The sequence below is a fragment of the Dermochelys coriacea genome, chromosome 3 (assembly GCF_009764565.3).
Source record: "Dermochelys coriacea isolate rDerCor1 chromosome 3, rDerCor1.pri.v4, whole genome shotgun sequence".
NCBI lineage: Eukaryota > Metazoa > Chordata > Testudines > Dermochelyidae > Dermochelys > Dermochelys coriacea.
The window spans coordinates 191,507,445-191,519,665 of NC_050070.1; the positions used below are offsets into that span (position 1 = coordinate 191,507,445).

General features: G+C 49.6%; 1 long non-coding RNA gene across 1 annotated transcript; it reads left to right on the forward strand.

Annotated features, from left to right (window-relative positions):
- The first annotated feature begins 4,014 nt into the window (after positions 1 to 4,014).
- LOC122459155 lies at positions 4,015 to 9,984 on the forward strand. The gene is made up of 3 exons (XR_006279654.1): positions 4,015 to 4,059; positions 6,180 to 6,182; positions 9,872 to 9,984. It is a non-coding gene; the product is annotated as an uncharacterized LOC122459155 (long non-coding RNA).
- Positions 9,985 to 12,221: the final 2,237 nt, after the last annotated feature.

A 12,221-nucleotide genomic window follows, 5' to 3' on the forward strand; every position in this document is an offset into this window, starting at 1 on the left:
TTTTAAACAAAAAAGTCACACTGAGAGGCAAGGCCCATTAAGAACATAAGAATGGCCATACTGGGTCAGACCAAAGGTCCATCTAGTCCAGTATCCTGTCTTCCGAGACCAGCCAATACAGGTGCCCCAGAAGGAATGAACAGAACAGGCAATCACCATCCCCTGCCGCTCACACCGAGGTTCTGGCAAACAGAGACTAGGGACACCATTCCGGCCCATCTTGGCTAATAGCCATTGATGGACCTATCCTCCATGAATTTATAGAGTTCTTTTTTGAACCCTGTTATAGTCTTGGCTTCACAACATCCTCTGGAAGAGTTCCACAGGTTGACTGTGTTGTGTGAAGAAATACTTGCTTTTGTTTGTTTTAAACCTGCTGCCTATTAATTTCATTTGGTGACCCCTAGTTCTTGGGTTATGAAAAGGAGTAAACAACACTTCCTTAGTTACTTTCTCTACACCAGTCATGATTTTATAGACCTCTATCATATCCCTTAGTCATCTCTTTTCCAAACTGAAAAGTCCCAGTCTTATTAATCTCTCCTCATATGGAAGCTGTTCTGTACCCCTAAGCATTTTTGTGCCCTTTGCTGTACCTTTTCCAATATATCTTTTTTGAGATGGGGCAACCACATCTGCACGCAGTATTCAAGATGTGGGCATCTTATGGATTTATATAGAGGCAATATGATATTTTCTGTCTTATTATCTAACCCTTTCTTAATGATTCCCAACATTCTGTTCGCTTTTTTGACTGCCGCTGCACATTGAGTGAATGTTTTCAGAGAACTATTCACAATGACTCCAAGATCTCTTTCTTGAGTGATAACAGCCAATTTAGACCCCATCATTTTATATGTATAGTTGGGATGATGTTTTCCAACGTGCATTACTTTGGATTTATCTACATTGAATTTCATCTGCCATTTTGTTGCCCAGTCACCCAGCTTTGTGAGATCTCTTTGTAACTTTTCACAGTCTGCTTTGGACTTATCTTGAGTAGTTTTGTATCATCTGAAATTTTGCCACCTTACTGTTTACCCCTTATTCCGGACCATCTATGAATATGTTGAATAGTACTGGTTCCAGTACAGACCCATGGGGGACAGCACTATTAACATCCCTCCATTCTGAAAACAGACCATTTATTTCTACCCTTTGTTTCCCATCTTTTAACCAGTTACCAATCCATGAGAGAACTGTCCCTGTTATCCCATGATAGCTTACTTTGCTTAAGAGCCTGTCAAAGGCTTTCTGAAAAAGCTAAGTACACTATATCCACTTGGATCATCCTTGTCGACTCCCTTAAAGAATTCTAGTAGATTGGCGAGTCATGATTTCCCTTTACAAAAACCACATTGACTCTTCCCCAACAAATCATGTTCCATCTACGTGTCTGATAATTCTGTTCTTTACTGTAGTTTTAACCAGTTTGCCTGGTACTGAAGTTAGGCTTACCGACCTGCAATTTCTGAGATCACATCTGGAGCCTTTTAAAAAAAAATTGGTGTCACAATAGCTTCTGTAACAAGTGACTGGAGGATAGCAGATTTAAATGATAGGTTACAAACTACAGTTAGTGGTTCATCAATTTCACATTTTAGTTACTTCAGAACTCTTGGGTGAATACCATATGGTCCTAGTGTTTTATTATTGTTTAGTTTATCATTTTGTTCCAAAAACCTCCTCTAATGACATCTCAATCTGGGCCAGTTCGTCAGATTTGTCACCTAAAAAGAATGGCTTAAGTTTGGGAATCTCCTCACATCATCAGCCGTGAAGACTGATAGAAAAAATTAATTTAGTTTCTCCACAATGGCCTTATCCTCGAGTGCTCCTTTAGCATCTTGATCATCCAGTGGCCTCATTGGTTGTTTACCAGCCTTTCTGCTTCTGACGCATTTAAAAAAGTTTTTGCTGTTACTTTGAGTCTTTGGCTAGCAGTTCTTCAAATTCTTTTTTGGCCTTCCCAATTATATTTTTACACTTCACTTGCCAGAGTTTATGCTGCTTTCTATTTTCCTCAATAGGATTTAACTTCCACTTTTTAAAGCAGGGGCGGGCAAACTTTTTGGCCTGAGGGCTGCATCGGATTTCTGAAATTGTATGGAGGGCTGGTTAGGGGAGGCTGTGCCTCCACAAACAGTCAGGCATGGCCAGGCCCCCACTCCCTATCTGACCCCCCCCCCGCTTCTCGTCCCCTGATGGCCCCCCTGGGACTCCTGCCCCATCCAACCCCCTGTTCTCTGAGGGCCCCCAGGGACCCCTGTTCCATCCACACCCCACTCTGTCCCCTGACCGCCCCCAGGACCCCCCACCCCATCCAACTCCCCTCTCCTTCCTGTCTGCCCCCCTTGGACTCCTGCCCCATCCAACCACCCCTTCTCCTTGACTGCCCCTGGAATCCTTGCCCCTGACTGCCCCATCCAACCCCCCCTCCTTCCTTACTGCCCCCCAGGACCCCTGCCCCCATTAAACCACCCTGTTCCCTGCTCTGACTGCCTGACCCCTATCCACACCCCCTGTTCCTGACCACCACCCCAAACTCCCCTGCCCTCTATCCAGAGCCCCCCACTCCCTGCCTCCTTACTGCACTGCCTGGAGCACTGGTGGCTGGCGGCGCGGCTGCACCAGGACAGTCAGCCACGCCACAGAGTACTGAGCGCTGGGTCAGGCTGGGTTCTGCAGCTGCGCTGCCCCAGGAGCTCGCAGCCCCGCTGCCCAGAGCATTGCGCCAGCAATGCAGTGAGATGAGTCTATGTGGGAGGGGGAGCAGTGGGGGAGGGGCAGGGGCAAGAGTTTGCACAGCTCTGTTTTAAAGGATGCCTTTTTGCCTCCCACTGCTTCTTTTACTTTGTTGTTTAGCCACAGTGGCACTTTTTTGGTTCTCTTGCTATGTTTTTTAATTTGGGGTATACAATTTAAGTTAAGCCCCTATTACGATGTCTTTAAAAAGTTTCCCTGCAGCTTGCAGGGATTTCACTTTTGGCACTGTACCTTTTCATTTCTGTTTAACTAACTTCCTCATTTTTGTGTAGTTCTCCTTCCTGAAATTAAATGCTACCATGTTGGTTGGGCTGCTGTGGTGTTTTCCCACCACAGGGATGTTAAATCTAATTATATTATGGTCACTACTACCAAGGGGTCCAGCTATATTCACCTCTTGGACCAGATCCTGTGCTCCACTTAGGAGTAAATCAAGAATTGCCTCTCCTCTTGTGGGTTCAAGGATTAGCTGCTCCAAGAAGTAGTCATTTAAGGTGCCAAGAAACTTTGCCTCTGCATCCCATCCTGAGGGGACATGTACCCAGTCAACATGGGGATAGTTGAATTCCCCTATTATTGGGTTTTTTATTTTTATTGCCTCTCTAATTCCCTGAGCAATTCAGAATCACTATCACCATCTTGGTCAGTAATATATCCCTACTGCTATAATCTTATTATTCAAGCTTGGATTTACTACCCATACAGTTTGGCTCATTTAAGATTTTTACTTCATTTGACTCTATGCTTTATTTCACATATAGTGCCACTCCCCCGCCAGCACGACCTGTTCTGTCCTTCCGATATGTCTTGTACCCTGGTATTACTGTCCCCCATTGATTATCCTCATTCCAGCAAGTTTCTGTGATTCCTACAATATCCTCATTTAATATGAGGCACTCTAGTTCACCCATCTTATTATTTAGACTTCTAGCATTTGTATATAAGCACTTGACAATATTGTCATTTTCCAGCTGTCTGCCATTATGTGGTGTAATTGAATAGAATGCTTTCATTTGACTGTTTCTCATCAGATCCTATCCATATTTCCATCCTCTCCTCCTTACTAGGACACAGAGACTCTCCATTAATAGATCCTCCCCTAAGGGATGTCTCTGTCTGAACCATGTGCTCCTCCACGTCTGTCAGCTTTCCCACAGCCATTGGGTTTAAAAACTGCTCTACAACCCTTTTTAAATTTGCAATTTGCAAAATGGATCCAGCAATCTGGTTCCATTTTGGTTTAGGAGAAGCCCATCCTTCCTGTATAGGCTCCCGCTTTCCCAAAAGGTTCCTGTAATCTGTTAAGGGGAGTGGTTCCTCCCCCTCTGGGTCTGTGGGTGGCCAATCCACCCCACTACATCTCCGGTGGGTCACCTGACATGGGGAATCAGTGGGGCAATGGGCAATGTGAGCTTGGGCCTCCGATCAGGCCCAAACAACACACACAATTATGGAGTCCCAGCCCCTGGTCAGGGCAGGGCAGCAAAGAGTTTCTGGCTGAGGCCTGTACTCAGGCTGGGCAGCAGACAGTCGGGCCTCCTAGTTCTGGTAGAGGGTCAACAAGCGCAAGCTTCTTGCTTAAGAGAGGAAGAGACTGCCACCCACAGATTGCGGTGGCAGGGGGGAAATGTAGGACCACCCACTACACTGCATCCCAGACCAGGGCCCTAGCAATGGCAGAGTGGTCTGCTACTGGGTCAGTGGGGATCCTGACTGCAACACACTGACTCACTCACTGTCAGCGTTGCAGCCAGACGGGTTGGCTACCTCTGGGCCACTTCCTAACTCCCCCTCAGGGTGTAGCTGGCTCTGTAGAGGGTTGTCCTGGTCATCAGGGAAGAAGGCCTCTGTCAGTGATTGTAGCTCCTCCGTGCTTGGGTCTGTAAATGGCCCTGGTGGTCCTGGCCAGTCCTTGGCTCCCTCAGGGTCTGCAGCAGCCTCTCAGCTCAGGAGCTCACAGGAGGTATCTAGTACCTCCGGTGGTTGCCTCCCAACTGAGTTCTCCAGCCTGCCTTTTGTACTTCCTGTCCCACCCACTAACTTCCAGTGGGAGGGCTGAGCAAGGCGTGGCTCCACTCACCAGGGTTCAATGAGGGGCTCCTCCCGCTCCGGGTCTGTGAGCAGCCAATCCACCCCACTGTGGACACCAACCCTCAAGTCCAGCTCCCAGTCTTCTTGATTCCCCCTTACGTGGGAGAAGAAATCAGCATTGGCATTCGCTTACCTGCCTGGTGCTTGACAGTAAAGGTGTATTGCTGGAGGTTAAGGTATCAGCGCATCAGCCTGGCGTTAAAGTTCCTCATGGTGTTTAGCCACTTCAGGGGTGCATGGTCAGTGATCAGGACGAAGGGGCCCCCCCAGAAGATAGTATTTGAGCACATCGATTGCCCACTTGACAGCGAGGGCCTCCCTCTCAATGACCGAGTATTTACACTTGTGGGGAAAAAGCTTACAGCTAAGGCAGAGGATGGGATGTTCTCTTCCATCCATCTGCTGGAAGAGGACAGCCACGAGCCCCGGCTCCAAAGCATCTGTTTGAACCAAAAACTCCCGGTTGAAGTTGGGGCTGAATAAGATGGGTTCCCGACATAGACCTCCCTTAAGATCCTGGAAGGCGTCTTCGCACTCCATCGACCAGTGTACCCAGCGGGGGCTTACCCTAGTAGGAGGGCCATGAGGGGGGCTGCGATCGATGCAAATTGGGGCACAAAGCACCAGTAGTATCCAGTTAGGCTTAAGAACTGTTGTACCTGGTGCTTTGTTGTTGGGGCTGGGTACTTTTGCAGCGCCTGGACCTTTCCTATGAGGGGGCGGACGAGGCCCCGGCCAAGGGTATATCCCAGGTATGTAGTCTTCTGCCAGTAGATTCAACATTTTGGGGGTTTGGCTGTGAGCCTGTCCCCTCACAGGGTTTGGAGGACGCCAGCCACCTGATTTAAATGCTCATCCTACTGACGACTGTAGACCACAACATCGTCCAAGTAGGCCACGGCATACTCTGTGTGGGGATCCAGGAGGCGGTCCATCAGGTGCTGGAAGGTTGCCAGGGCTCCATGAAGGCTGAAGGGCATCTGGGTGAAGTGATAGAACCTGCTCAGCGTAGCAAACACGGTCTTCTCTTTGGAGTTCGGGTCCAAGCAGATCTGCCAATAGCCCTTCATGAGGTCAAGGGTCGTGATGTATCTGGCGGTCCCCAGATGAGCAAAGAGTTCGTTGATCCCGGGCAACGGGTACGCATCGAACTTTGATATCGCGTTCACTCTTCAGATATCTATGCAGAATCAGAGAGTCCCATCAGGCTTCGGAACCAACACGATGGGATTGCACCACTCGCTCTGTGATCATTCCACGACTCAAAGCTCCATCATCGTTTGGACTTCCCTTTCAACAATTTCACGTGTCTGTCGCAGGAGCGGGTGAGTGGTTTCCCAAACCACCTCCCGGGGGTTCATCTTAATGGTGTGCTGGACAATGCTAGTCTGGCCGGGATGAGTGGTAAAAGTTGTATGAAAAGCGTCCAGCAGGCACCGAGCTTTTTTCTGTTGTCCCAGGGAGAGAGTGTCCCCCAGTTGAGGCTTCTTGGTCTTGGCCATATCAGGGACCTAGGGACGCAAGTCCGGCTTGGGAGGGCGAGGGCTAACTAGCAGTCCACCCCGTGCATACCAAGGCTTCAGAAGGGTTACGTGATAAATCTGCTTCTTTCTTCTTCGGTCTGGTTGGTGGACTTTGTAAGTGACCAGCCCCACTCACCAGACCACGTCATAAGGACCCTGCCATTGGGCAAGCAGTTTTAACTCCTCAGAGGGGAGAAGGAGGAGTACTCAGTCACCAGGATTGAAAGTTCAGTCTCAGGCCCCCTGGTTATAAACACTGCCCTGGGTCCCTTATGCCTCCTGGAGATTCTCCTGTACAAGGGCCCCTGCCTGAGTGAGTCAGTCCTACAATTGCAGCACATATTGGAGAAGTCCATGTGAAGCTGAATAGGTGTGCTTCCAGGTGTCTCTCATCAGATCCAGTATCCTTCAGGGTTGCCAGCTGTACAGGAGTTCGAAGGGGAAGAACTTGGTGGATGACTGGGGTACTTTGCGGATGGCTAGCAGCAACAGCACGTGCCACTGCTGCAATTCTTGTGGAGGGAACTTCCTCAGCATACCTTCAAAGTCCTGTTGAAGTGCTCAATGAGCCCATCCATCTGCGGAAAATACACTGATGTCTGCAGCTTCTTAATGCCCAACAGGGTACACACCTAACAGAGCCCCCCAATTTGGGAACCAATGCTCTAAGGGAACACCTACCACAGGCAAGGGGACTAAGGTCACTTTCGGCACCCCTGGGCCAGTGGCCAACTGGTATTCCGGCATGAGCAGCAATAGTCTCTTATCTCCTGATGGTCTCCTGGACAGTAGAAATGGGATAGGATTCAGGCCAGGGTCTTTTCTTGCTCCAAATGGCTGGCCACAGGGATGTTGTGTGTGAGCTTCAAAACGCCTTTCTGATGACGCTGGGGAACGACCAGCTGGGTCCGAACCTCCTGTGTTTGTGGGTCCCCGCTCCGCCCAATAGAGGCGATCTGCTACGAGTTCAAATTGGGGCTATCGCACTACTCTTTGGCTGTCTGTCATAGCCCTGTTAATGCTGGCCACCTGGTCATAGGCATCACTGAGTGTAGAGTCATCCCGCTGGTCTTGAGGGAAGTTGGGTAGGGGGGTTATCAAGGGGCCTTCCCCTGGGGGATCTGGAGGCAGAGTCAAGATCCCGGACTCATCGGGGTGCTCTCCTTCCAGCCTCCTCTCCGCATTTTCAAGGGGTCCCCCTTCTTTGGCCTTGGTGTCCCCATCTCCAATGGAGTCTCCCTCTAGGTCTGGCTGGGTAAGAGGTACCCCAAGGCTGGCTTCCTGCAGCAGGTCATTAAAGCCCAGCCAGTCTCAGGCGAGGATGACAGATAGGCGAGAGTGGGGCTAACCCCACTGTCATTTCGTCTGTCACACCATTTATCGTCAGGAGTACCCTGATGTGGGGGTATGCTCGCACATCCATGTGGATATACTGGAGTCTGCTCTCCCCCTCCATCACTCTAGGGTTGGGGACAACACCCTGATGGATGAAGGTCTGCTCACACTCAGAGTCCAGGAGGGCCATGACTCGTCTCAGCCCCACCACCATGGGCATCGTCAGCTTCGGGGTGGACTGCTTGCAGGCACAGGACTCTCTGGTACAGACCTGGCCAAAGCTGCAGTCCATCTCAGGACATTCCCATTGTAAATGCCCAAAACGGCTTCGGGAGAAGCAGGGTCCCACTTCTGGACGTCCTAGCCACGGTGGTGTCTCTGGGGGAGAGCTTCAATGAGAGTCCCAGCCCACCTTGCTGGGTTGCTCTGGGTGTCCGCAATACACGGATCCAGATTACCGAGGGATGTCCTGGGGCCGGCCGTCGGGGCTGTGGATCCTTGGTTGGCATTCAGTATTGGGTTTGGGTCTCCAGGTCGGTGCGGGGCCCGTCAGCCCTGGTTTCTGGACTGATGAGGGTCTCTGCAGCCAAGAATTCTTCCATCAAGGTGACTGCCGCACTCTAGGTCGTTGGGTGGTGGCAGGGTACCCAAGCCCTACTGCGGGGTTGGAGCACCTGGATGAACTGCTCTAGAGCTCGCCGAGCATCACTCTGGGAGAAGCCATCATCATCAGCGGTCTTTAATTGCCTGGGCTACGATGTGGTGCCAGCCACCCAGCGAGTAGGTCATCGTCCAGAACCACCAATGGAAGGTCTCTGGCGTGATGTGGAAGGCATCTAGGATGGCCTACTTCATCTGCCCATAGTGTCGGGCCTTCTTCAGAGGAAGAGGTCAGCACCATCCCAGTCAAGTAGGGGGCCAGGAGAGTGGCCCACTGTTCCTGGAGCCACCCTGCCACTATAGCAATCCACTCAAAGGTGACAGGGAAGGCTTATGGGTTAACCTCGGGTCCCTTCTTGGAGAGCCTTAAGGGCACTGAGGGAGCAGGCGGATTCCCTGGGGCTGGACTAGGTCTGGGCAGCAGGATTGAGAGCTGCTGGAGGCACTGTTGCTGTTGCTCTGGGTGCTGGGCTCCCAACTCCAAGAGTATTAACTGCTGCTGGTGTGCCCCCAGCAGCTGCACTGCTGCTGGCTCTCAGCTCTCAGCCAGATATTTGATGAGCTTCTTAAGCTCCATTTTTCTCTCTCTTTTTTTTTAGGGTTCCCAATGGCGGACTGCTGCGGTGGGGCCCCTTACTGCAGGGGTCGGGCCGATGCCCACATTCTCTCCCAAGTGTAGTCCGTTGGAGGGAGTGGCTCTTCTCCCGCCAGGTCCAGGTCTAATCCACCCAACTACATGTCCAAGGGTCGCCTGACGTGAGGAATCAGCAGGGCGATGGGCGACTTGAGTTTGGGCCTGTAATCAGGGGCAAACAACAACACAGTTATGGAGCCCTAGCCTCTGGTGGGGGCAGGGCAGCAAAGAGTTTCTGGCTGAAGCCTGCACTCAGGCTGAGCAGCAAGCAGTCGGGCCTCTTAGCTCTGGAGGAGGACTGAAAAGTGCAGGCTTCTTGCCTCAGAGAGGGGGAGACTGCCACCCATGGATTGTGGTGGCGGGGCGGGATGTAGGCCCACCCACTCCACTGCATCCCGGACCAGGGCCCTAGCAATGGCAGACCAGGATCCTGACCGCAACACGCTGATTCACTCGCTGTCAGTGTTGTAGTCAGAGAGTGGTTGGCTAGGCCTGGGCCACTTCCTAACTCCCCCTCAGGGTGTACCTGGCTCTGTAGAGGGTTGTCCTGGTCATTGGGGAAGAAGGCCTCTGTCAGTGCTTGCAGCTCCTCCATGCTCGGGTCTGTAAATGGCCCTGGCCAGTCCTTGGCTCCCTCAGGGTCTGCAGCCTCCCAGATCGGGAGCTCACAAGAGACATCTGGCTCCTCTGGCGGCTGCCTCCCAACTGAATTCTCTGGCCCGCCTTTTGTACTTCCTGTCCCACCCACTAACTTCTGGCGGGAGGGCTGAGCGAGGCGTGGCTCCGCCCACCATGGTTCAATGAGGGGTTCCTCCCCCTCTGGGTCTGTGGGCGGCCAATCCGCCTCTCTACAGTTACTCAGTTCCTAATCAATCTAAACCCCTCCTCCCTACACCATCATCTCTTCTACGCATTGAGACCCTGAAGTTTTGCCTGTCTACCTGGCCCTGCGCATGGAACTGGGCACATTTCAGAAAATGCTACTGTGGAGGTCCTGGACTTCAATCTCTTACCTAGCAGCCTAAATTTGGCCTCAAGGACATCTCTCCTATCCTTTCCTATGTTATTGGTACCTACATGTACCACAAACTCTGTTTCCTCTCCAGCACTACACATAAGTCTATCTAGATGCCTTGAGAGATCCACAACCTTTGCATCTGGCAGGCAAATCACCATGCGGTTCTCCCAGTCATTGCAAACCCAAATCTAAGTTTTTAATGATCGAATCGCCCATTACTAATACCAGTCTCTTCCTAATAACTGGAGTTCCCTCGCACAGAGAGGTATCCTCAGTGCAAGAGGATACTACATCATCATCTGGAAGGAGGGTCCCAACTATGGGATCATTTCCCTCTGCTGCAGTTTGATGCTCTATATCCCTGTGACTTTCATCCTCCTCCCCTGAGGCTGTCAGACCAGGGATGGTACCGTTCTACTTTTTCCCAGTACATTAAGGTACTTGCTTTGGCATTTGCCTCCCTTCCGTGGCTAGGGAAACAACCCAACAGTTTACCACATTTTTCACAGTAGTCTCCTGCTCTAGCAAAATTGCTTTTCCACAGAAGAAAATGCCATGCCTATGGTGCCTTTAGAAAATAAAGTAGATGGGGCCTTTAGAAAACTTTGTGAGTTTGCTGTTGCTCAAATTGTAATTTCAATGCACTCCCTATTTATACGGTTACAAAGCGTTGGGGTAGGGAATTGCTAGCACCTTCCAAGAGACCCACATCTATATAGCCCATGGAATATCTATCCTCTGTGATTTTCTTGCTTCCTTTATTCATGAGGCAGTTTATGCTCCCTGCTTTAATATAGCTATTTTCATTGCAACTCCTAACCTCTATAGATTACATTCCTGGACTAGAAGGCAACTTTCCACAAAATGTAAATGTATAGCTGTGATTCTCTGTACCTCAAAGTGGCACCCTGGAACCCCCATATTCACCACTGTGATATGATTATACGTTTTGTACAAAGTACGCCTTGTTAGGTGTCATTTTAAAAGTCTTGATCTGTTGAAAATTAATATCCTGTTGGATTGTATGTACTGTCATTGTATGTGAAGTTACAAAGTTTTGCTATAAATGTTATTGAAATATGTTGTGAGATGCCCATAGCTAGACTTTCAGTAAGGACAAAGGCACACCCATCACTGGCCAGACGGGCATCGATGGCCCATTAAAAAAAAACAATCCACTATCCCAGAAGCTCCTTAGAGAAGGCATGTACAGAATGGAAACTGCTTGATCAGTGGGGACTGACTGGTCCCATGTCACAGCAAAGATCTTTCTAGCAGCTGGAAGAAGGTATAAAAAGAGAGACAGTGACATCATCACTTGTCCTCTCTCTCTCCCCCTCCCCTCCCATTTCAACATCTAAAAAATCATCTGGAAGACAAAGACTTTGAACTGGAGAAGATTGGTCCTAGGCTCGAAGTAGGTCCAGTCTGTGTTTTGAGGAACTGAAAGCTGCTTGTACCATCTGTTAGGGTGAGATTGATCCAAATCTTGCTTAGTCTGTTTAAGTTAAAAATAAATTTGCAGTCTAAATTCTATTCCTTAGTTAACTAACTCTGATCTCTACACCTGCTATTTATAATCAGTTAAAATCTATCTTCCTACAGTTAATACATCTGTTTTATATTTTACCTAAAACAGAGCATTTTTGGTTGAAGTGCTTGGGAAATCTCAGCTCAGATTACAAAGGCTGGTGTATGTCCATTCCAGTGGCGAACTGTTTAATGAACTTGCACTGGCCAAGAGAGCCTTGAGCAGTTTAAGCCGGTACAGTTTGGGCATGTAAAGCTGGGAGCTGGGGGGACTTGGCTGAAGCCTGTTGATGTTTCATGAATGGCTGGGAGATTATTCATGTAACTCAGTTGGGTGTGTCCCTTCCTGTGGATGGCTATGTAAGTGCAGTGCCTGTCAGAGGCTTGTAACTTGACATTAGCTCACAGTGTGAGGGACAGCTTGGTGGGTTTGGAGGGCTCAGTGATCCCACCATCCAGGTAGGACACCAGGGACCCCATCAAAATAGCATTTTTGTACTCTGGAGGGAACCCTTCACAAGGCTTATAAGGATTTTGCAATATTATATTAGTATTAGTATTAATATTAGTATTAGTATTATACTGGCCAGCAGGGAAAAACCTGAATCTGCTTCAGCTTCTCAAACCTATCACAGATATGAATCTAATTTTCATTATTCCTCTT